This window comes from Solanum tuberosum, unplaced genomic scaffold (assembly GCF_000226075.1).
Source record: "Solanum tuberosum cultivar DM 1-3 516 R44 unplaced genomic scaffold, SolTub_3.0 scf00300, whole genome shotgun sequence".
Classification (NCBI taxonomy): Eukaryota; Viridiplantae; Streptophyta; class Magnoliopsida; order Solanales; family Solanaceae; genus Solanum; species Solanum tuberosum.
This window is the reverse complement of record NW_006239221.1, coordinates 29,349-37,283: the sequence shown is the minus strand read 5'-3', so window position 1 is coordinate 37,283 and position 7,935 is coordinate 29,349. Positions and strand designations below refer to the sequence as shown.

The 7,935-nt window shown below is 28.4% G+C and overlaps 1 long non-coding RNA gene across 3 annotated transcripts in view; it reads right to left on the bottom strand.

The window, feature by feature from the left end:
* Positions 1–2,680: 2,680 nt before the first annotated feature.
* Positions 2,681–7,935, bottom strand: part of LOC107063046 (uncharacterized) — a 7,967-nt gene continuing 2,712 nt past the window's right edge. Inside the window, exons 4-5 of one of the 3 annotated variants that reach the window (XR_001475028.1) lie at positions 3,644–3,720; positions 2,681–2,907 (exon numbers count right to left, since the gene is read on the bottom strand). This is a non-coding gene — a long non-coding RNA (uncharacterized lncRNA). The other 2 variants (XR_001475029.1, XR_001475030.1) reach the window with 2 other exon arrangements.

The window sequence follows — 7,935 nt, the reverse complement described above, 5'->3', positions numbered from 1 at the left end:
TAATAAAGTCGTTGGAGTACAAGATTTGGAATCAAAATATGCGAGTAATTTTTTTTAATTTTATTCTAATTGCAGGAAATTCATTTCTATTAAATATAAATAAATTTCTCTCTACAACTAACGAGTAATAACATTTTTCTTTTTATAATAAATTTTAGTATTCTCAAGTCATTAGTAGCAATAATATATTTCATTTCATCCTCCATTGAATAAAAATTAGGACTTATATCTTCTTTTACCGTGAATTTTATTTTGAATCATTGAGGTAAGGTTCTTTTCTTAAGAGTAATTTGAAGAAAAAGTAGTGGGAAAAAGAAACTACTGAAAAATGGGTTAAAGACTTAATTTCACGTAGACATGAGTTGTATTTGTATAAAAATAATCAAGAGACCATACATGATAATTTTTTGAATACTTAAAGGACTAAAACTAGCAAATGCATAGTCAAGGGACTAAAAATGATAAGTATATAATTAAGGGACCAAACTTGATAACATTTTGAATAGTTAAAGGACTAAATATGATAAATGTATAGTTATAGGACTATTTTATGCCTACTTCAATAGTTGAGGGATCATTTATGAAATTCTCTAATTATGAACAATCGTACCCAAAGAAAATTTTGTATATAGCTATGAACTTTTTTGTAGTAATTAGTTGAATTATTCAACTACAAATTCTAAGTCGTCGCTATTTCATACCTTACATATTTTGTGACAATTTTTGTTGTCACTAAATTGTAGGTTGATTAGAGACAATAAAAATGATTGTCACCAATTGTTTATATTATTAGTGACGAAAATAAATGTCACAGCTAAATCTAAAATTTTATAGCTAAAACTTAGAATATTTAACTACAAGCTCTAATTTGTCACTATTGTATCAACATATTTTTGAGACGAAATTAATTTGTGTCTAAAAATTAATTAATTTTAAGACAAAAATAATTTGTCACAAATTAAAAAAATCATTAGTGATGAAATAATGTGTCACTGGTGACTTTAAATTTGTGACTGACAATACTCAATAAATGGCGCCAATACATTTTTTGGTGGGAAACTTTAGTGGGCAAAACTTTGCTACGAACTATTATGTTTCGTCACTAAAAGTATCTTCCTTGTATATTTAAGCACGAAAAGTAATTTTTGTCACTAAAAGTGAACAATTAATGATGATTTTTATGTCGTAGCTATATATCATATTTGTTGTAGTGATTATATATATAATTTTTTAAATTATAATTTTTTATACATAAATGTATTTACTTTGTATTATTTTTAAAAATATTTCTTATACTTTTTCATAGTTTTTATCTTTTATCATATTATTTCTAGTTTTTGAGACTTGAATTTTGAATGGTCCAATAAATATTATATAGTCCATATATAATAATGTCTTTATCTTATCTTTTGTGTGTGTGCGCGTGTGCGTGTGTGTGAATTTTAGTTGAAAATTTTAAATACTTTTTGAGGGTTTCTTCTTACATGAAAAGAATATAAAATAAAATAATTATATTATACCTTCCTATAAATGTGTAGATGTATAATTTGGTTCCATAGGAAAAAAACATTTTTTTTTTACATGTAATCATCTTTTTTAGAAATGAAGGAACATTCTTGTAATTTATAACGATTTCAAAATAAATAACATAAATATACAATTTTCAAAGTAAACAAAAAGCAATAGAAGAAGAAGAAATAAATAAATATACTTTGAAGAATAGATTAGATATATAGAGTTTGTTTATTATAATTAATATACTTTTATTGTCAGTAAGTAATGGTTACAATTAAATAGCGAGTAATGTTTTAACCGTGGAAATTTCTACGTACGTATTTATCCATACAATATATATTTGACTACATATACATACATCATCTTCTTATTTTAAATTTTTGTGATAAGTCTATCACTAATTTATAATTTCCTTAGTATAAAACAAACTAATATTAGTTAATACTTTATATCATTTATTTGCGTAATTAAATTTGACTTTATTCATTTCGATCTTTTTCACCCTTCTCTAACCAAATATGAATCGTAATTATGTTTAATGAATTTAATTTTGTAGAAATATAATAACCAATTATTATGGAGTCATATGAAATTAATACAACTTGATCTTATGATGAAAAAGTAAGTTACGTCATTTCTTTATAATATCTATAACAATGATCATGTCTTAATTATTTTAAATAATATAAATATTTCTTTTTTGGGTATATAATTTTTTAAAGTTTTCACGCATGCATTTTTCTCGATAGTTTTTATAACTTACATAGCAAACACCAATAAAGAATATATTTTAATCATTAAGATTTATTTCTTTTAAGCCATAAATTTTAAATTTTAAAATTTTATTAGTAATTAGCAGATTTTTCAACATAATTAAGTTACTAATTTGAACCAAGAGAAAATAATTATAAATTTAAAATTTGATTTATACTTGAGAGCAGAATTTCAACCATAATTAAGATAAATTCGTGAGGAAGTGATATCTCTTTAGGATATACTCTAGCATTTTAAAATACTAATTTGAACTAAAAGAAATTATAAACTTACACCAATCAGAAGTTGGTATAAAAATTAAACTTAAGAGACATCATAAAGACACACAAGAAAGAAAGAAAGAAAGGAAAAAGAAAGAAATAATACAATACACATATCATTACGACTTTAATCGCTAAAAATAGAAGGAAAAACAAAATTAATACATAATTGTGTAAGATCTTGTTGATATTCATTTCACAAGACTGTCAATATTCATGAACTTTCCTCTTAAACAAAAGTAGAAAGACATCACTCTTGTTGATATCCACTTCAAGTCTATCACTATGCAAAATCTTTTTTCTTATCAAAAGTAGTTTGACTCTATGCCTTCTTCATTTTGTTATCCGTCATTTTTTTCTGTTAAAAATGTTGTGTAGCGTTAGTTGTTCACTAAAACTCTCTTCGCATCACCATTTATCTTTAGTAGTAGTACAGTACATCTTACTGGAAAAAAAAGGTGCCAAATGCTAGGTTGAAACATTAGTCTAATTGTCAAGATTTTATAAGTTATAGCTAATATTAGTTCATATCTGATTTTAATTAAAAAGTGCAACTTGGAATGGCATAGAGAGCTCTTACGTATCAAGCTGCCCAAAATTACGTACTTCTATGAAATCAAAGGTGTTTAGAACTAGAATTGGTGGGGTGAGCCAGGTCGAGGCAGTAGTGCAACACCAAGGCGACTCATGAAGGCCCCAATAGCAAGCTACCATGCTGAACCTTCCCCCTTAAAAAATAGAGTTAATATCGTGTGAGTCGATGACTCACATATCAGATATTAAACTGATAAGAACAGATACTACACTTGATCTTAGCCAAAAGGCCGAGAAAGGTATGATTTTCCATGTGTAATCGGGGCTATTTTATTGGTTACTTGGTTACATAAAATTTCTCTTTCTAGGCAGTGTGGGACTAGAAGAGCTTCTATATATTAAACTAGAAATCATCTTCTCTGGTTTTATATATTAAACTTATTCAATTCCTTTAATCGTCTATAATAAAATTGATCAAAGAGTAGTGAATGAAACAATTTACGTTTTTCCGACCCCACCCCACCCCAGGAGGATCAATATTCAATAGTAATGTCACTTACCCTCCAACATGACTCGAACCGTCAACCTATAGGTTGATAGTGAAGAAGCTCAACTACTTGAGCAAGCCTCATATATCCTGCAACAAGTTGTCAAGAAATGTAAATTACAATTTGTAGTTTACATAACATTTTCCACCATAACGTATCGATCTTGCTCCAAAAATATTAAAGGTTAATAATAATTTCACAAAAATCCTAAGTACTAATATCTTTGTCCTGGATCTCGAAGAAACTCCTTCAACAAACAATTGAAAGAAATGTTAACAACCTAGAATTGGTGGGGTGCGCTAAGCCAAGGCAGTAGTGCAACACTTAGATGACGCTTAAAGGTCGTGATAGCAAGCTACCGTGATGGACCTTCCCCTCATATTCCTCTGTTGTGAACAATATTGAAAACTAATAAGAAACACAAATTATTTTTCACGAATCTTTAAAGATTTGTCAATTCATAACACAAATTGAATCTTTTGATACTCTAGAGATTTGAGAATGACCTTTTATAATTCCCAAAAAATTGATAAGTGAGAATGTAAAGTAAGCTTTTACAACTAAATTTAGTGGGGGTGCGTCAAGTCAAGACAGTAGTGCAACGCCAGAGGACGCTTGAAGGTCCTGAATCACAATAGCAAGCAACCGTATGGACATCCCCTCAAAAATAGAGTTAGTATAATGTAATATACTAATATGAACAGATACTACACTTGATCTAACATTTGAGGTGGTACTTTGCGACTATATAGGTAAAATGGTATTTTTAAAACATCAAGCGCCAGTGGTCTAGTTGTAGAATAGTACCCTGCCACTGTACAGTCCCGGGTTCGATTCCCGGCTGGTGCATTATCTGAGTGAGAACTTTGGGTGCTCACCTTGTGTCTGTTATTAGACGACAAAATAGAGCATCTGAGCCTTTCTTTTTCCATTATTATTTTTTAATGTTGTTAGAGATTACAAGATGTGAAATCGAATTCGGTCCAATTATTATTTGTGCTGATTTATTTTTAAAGTATTTGTTAAATGAGTTATTTTTTTATATAATATTTATTAATATGAAGAAATTATTATATAGAAGGGTAAAATTGTCAAATTTAAATTAATTTGTATTTATTTTAAATAGGTTTAAAGAATGGTTACAAGAAAATGAAAATAAGGGAGGTAGACGTAATATATTAAACCACAGGGAAGGTGAGTGTTATAGAGCGAAACCTGGAGGGAGGTCTCTGAAATTATCTCTATCTATTATAAATAACCTATAATATTGTCACACCCCTTTTCGCACCGGCGGATAGGGTTTTTCCAATTTCAGTGACGGTATTGATTAAAAGATTATTTAATTTATTTTTCAGAGTCGCCACTTGGAATTGAGTTATGGTGTTCCAAGTCACCTTTTCTTTAATCCCTAATCAAATGGAAATGACTCTTTATTTTGGTCTGCCATATAGAAATTCGGGTAAGGAATTATGTTGACCGAGGGGAAGGTATTAGGCATCCCTCGAGTCCCGTGGTTCTAGTACGGTCGCTTTTATTGACTTATACTTATCTTAATTGTTTTTGGATAAATTGTGTCTAAGGACATGGTTCGCTTGTATTTTTTAGTGTTGAATTTTATTGATCTTAAACCGGATGCATAACTGCATTCTCGATCTTGACATTTAGAGACATAATTGTCTTCCCTTCTCGAGTGCATCACACCTAATAATCTCAATTTACACTTCTTGGTTTGAATTAATAACAAATTAATTATTAAAACAATTTAGTCAAGATGCGTCACCACATCCTTGAGTTTATTTTTAATTGTCTCAATAAAGATGTGCAACCGCATTCTTAATTGAAGCGAATATTTTCAATATACCTAAAAGTTCATCTAAAGTTAAAGAAAATATTTGTTCCTTATAAAAAATAATAATCAAATAACATAAAACTAATATAAACTTTTAGAGTGCATGATAAAATTTAGATCAATATTACATCTTTTTATTTTTATTTACTCTTAAAGTTAACGTCAAAATTAAGCATTACACGGGTAGCAATTTCTTACTAATCTAACAAAACAATGACGAATTACTAAAACAAATCTTTTTTTTTTGTTTGATAAAATAAAAGCAACAATAATTTTTTAGCCTAATAATCTCTATTTTTATCCTTATTGGCATCTAAGTTAAAACAAGAACACAACCACAACCCGTTCATTTTTAAGAAATAACAACTAACAAATAAAAATAAATAAATCAAGATAACCACCAATTAAAACTATCTCAATTCATTAAATAGAGATATGCTTAACACTTAACTCAATATTCAATCAAATAATGAATAAAAAAAGGAAAACTTGTTATAAAATTACATCAAATTCCATAAATAAATTAATGAGATAAGGTAAAGTTGAATACCGCAAATAAAAAAAATAAGTACCGCAAGATTTGACTGAAACTCGATTGAAACACCCACAAATCTTTTGTTGTTATGGGTGGATATATAGTGGAGTAATCTAGTATGGATTTTGTTTTTCTGGGTGTGTATGGTTTTTTCCTTTTTTCCTTCACATTTTTTTTTGTGTATGTCTTTGAAGAAAAAATATTTTGGTTGTTTGCATCTTTAGTGCGTGTATGTTGCCTTTTTTCTTTTTTTTTTTTTTTTTTTTTGGGGTTGTGTCGTGACTCGTGTGTGTATTTTTTTTTTTGGTATTGCTGATTGTAGTATGTATAGGTGAGGGTGGAGTTGGGGTAGTGGGTAGATGTGAGGGAGTGATGGTGAGGTTTCGGGGTGATGTGGGGTTGTGGGTGAGAGTAAGTGGGAGGTTAATTTTATTTATTTTTCTTTAATTAAATATATGTAAAAAAAAAAGAATAATAAGAATATTAGTCAACAAAAATTAATCTAAAATTATAATTAAAAATACAAGATTATTTATTAAACCTAATTTAAAATAAAACATATATTATTTTTTTTGTCATTTTTTATTATATTGCAAAATAAAACTTATCCTAAAATCAATTTTTTTTAAAATATTTTAAACTAAACTTAAAAAAATAAGATAAAAATTAAAATATCTAATTTAAATATAAAGAAACTTTTTTAACCAATAAAAAATGGTGTACAACTTTAAGTTCGGTCAAAAATTACGTGTCTACAAATATATAGAAAAATTATTATGATTTTTATTTGAGATAGATATTAATAACCAATAATGAAGAAAAAAAATATTGTAATTACTATTTGAGAAATGTCACTACACCAATAATAAAAAAATATGATTTAAAGCAAAAAAAAGATAAAAAATAATAATTAAAAACACTTAGGGCATACGTTTTTACGCCCAAAACTTATGGTTTTATGCTTAGTGCTTACTCCCCAAATTCTAGGACTTATCAATTTGCGCGCGAAGCGTTTCTTTTACGCCCCGCTCTGAGACTCGCTCAAAAAACGTTTTTGAAAACACTGGTTACAACTCTTTAGATAGCTGTAGAAGTTTAACTACTGATGGTAATAATATTGATATTTAGTTTCATTCCTTTTTTTCTCTACCATTCCAAATTGTGATGATATCAGTATACTTCCATTTTTCCCTTAAAAATATATTAATTATATCTTGATTGATGAAACTTATGATTAAGGGAGCAAGTATCATTTGTCTGATGGATCTCACGAAATCATGAATTGAAAAACCTACATGAGGACCCATTTGGTAGAAGGTGATGAAGAGTTGTTGGACTCAGCCTCTTCTGTTTCTCTTGTTGATGCTGGTGAAAATAATTCAACTACTAAATCGACTTTCACAAATTTCAATGAATCACCTTACTATAAGTTTAGATATATTAGAGATATAGGGTGTGTTTGGTATGAAGGAAAACATTTTTCGGAAAATGTTTTCCAATTTTCTCATGTTTGGTTGGGTTAAATGTTTTCCAAATCAACTCATTTTCCTCAAATTTAAGGAAAATGACTTCCCTTCAAAACTTAAGGAAAACATTTTCCAAACCTCTCTTCCAACTTCAAATTACAATTACTTTTTTGTTGAAAAAATCAATTTATTTTGTCCCTACCCTCAAACCACCCCCCTCCCGCAAAAAAATAATAATTTTAAAGCGTATTTTTAAATTCAATTTTTTTACCCCACCTTCACCCCTACCCCCATCCCCTCCCAAAAAAAATATTAAAAATTATTTTTAAAAGATATTTCTAATTTCAATTTTTTATATTTTTACCCCCCACCCACTACCCTCGTCCCCCCGTCCCCATCAGCCCCCTATCTGCCCCAAAACCTCCTTCAAAAAGAAAAAAATTGAGTTTTTTTT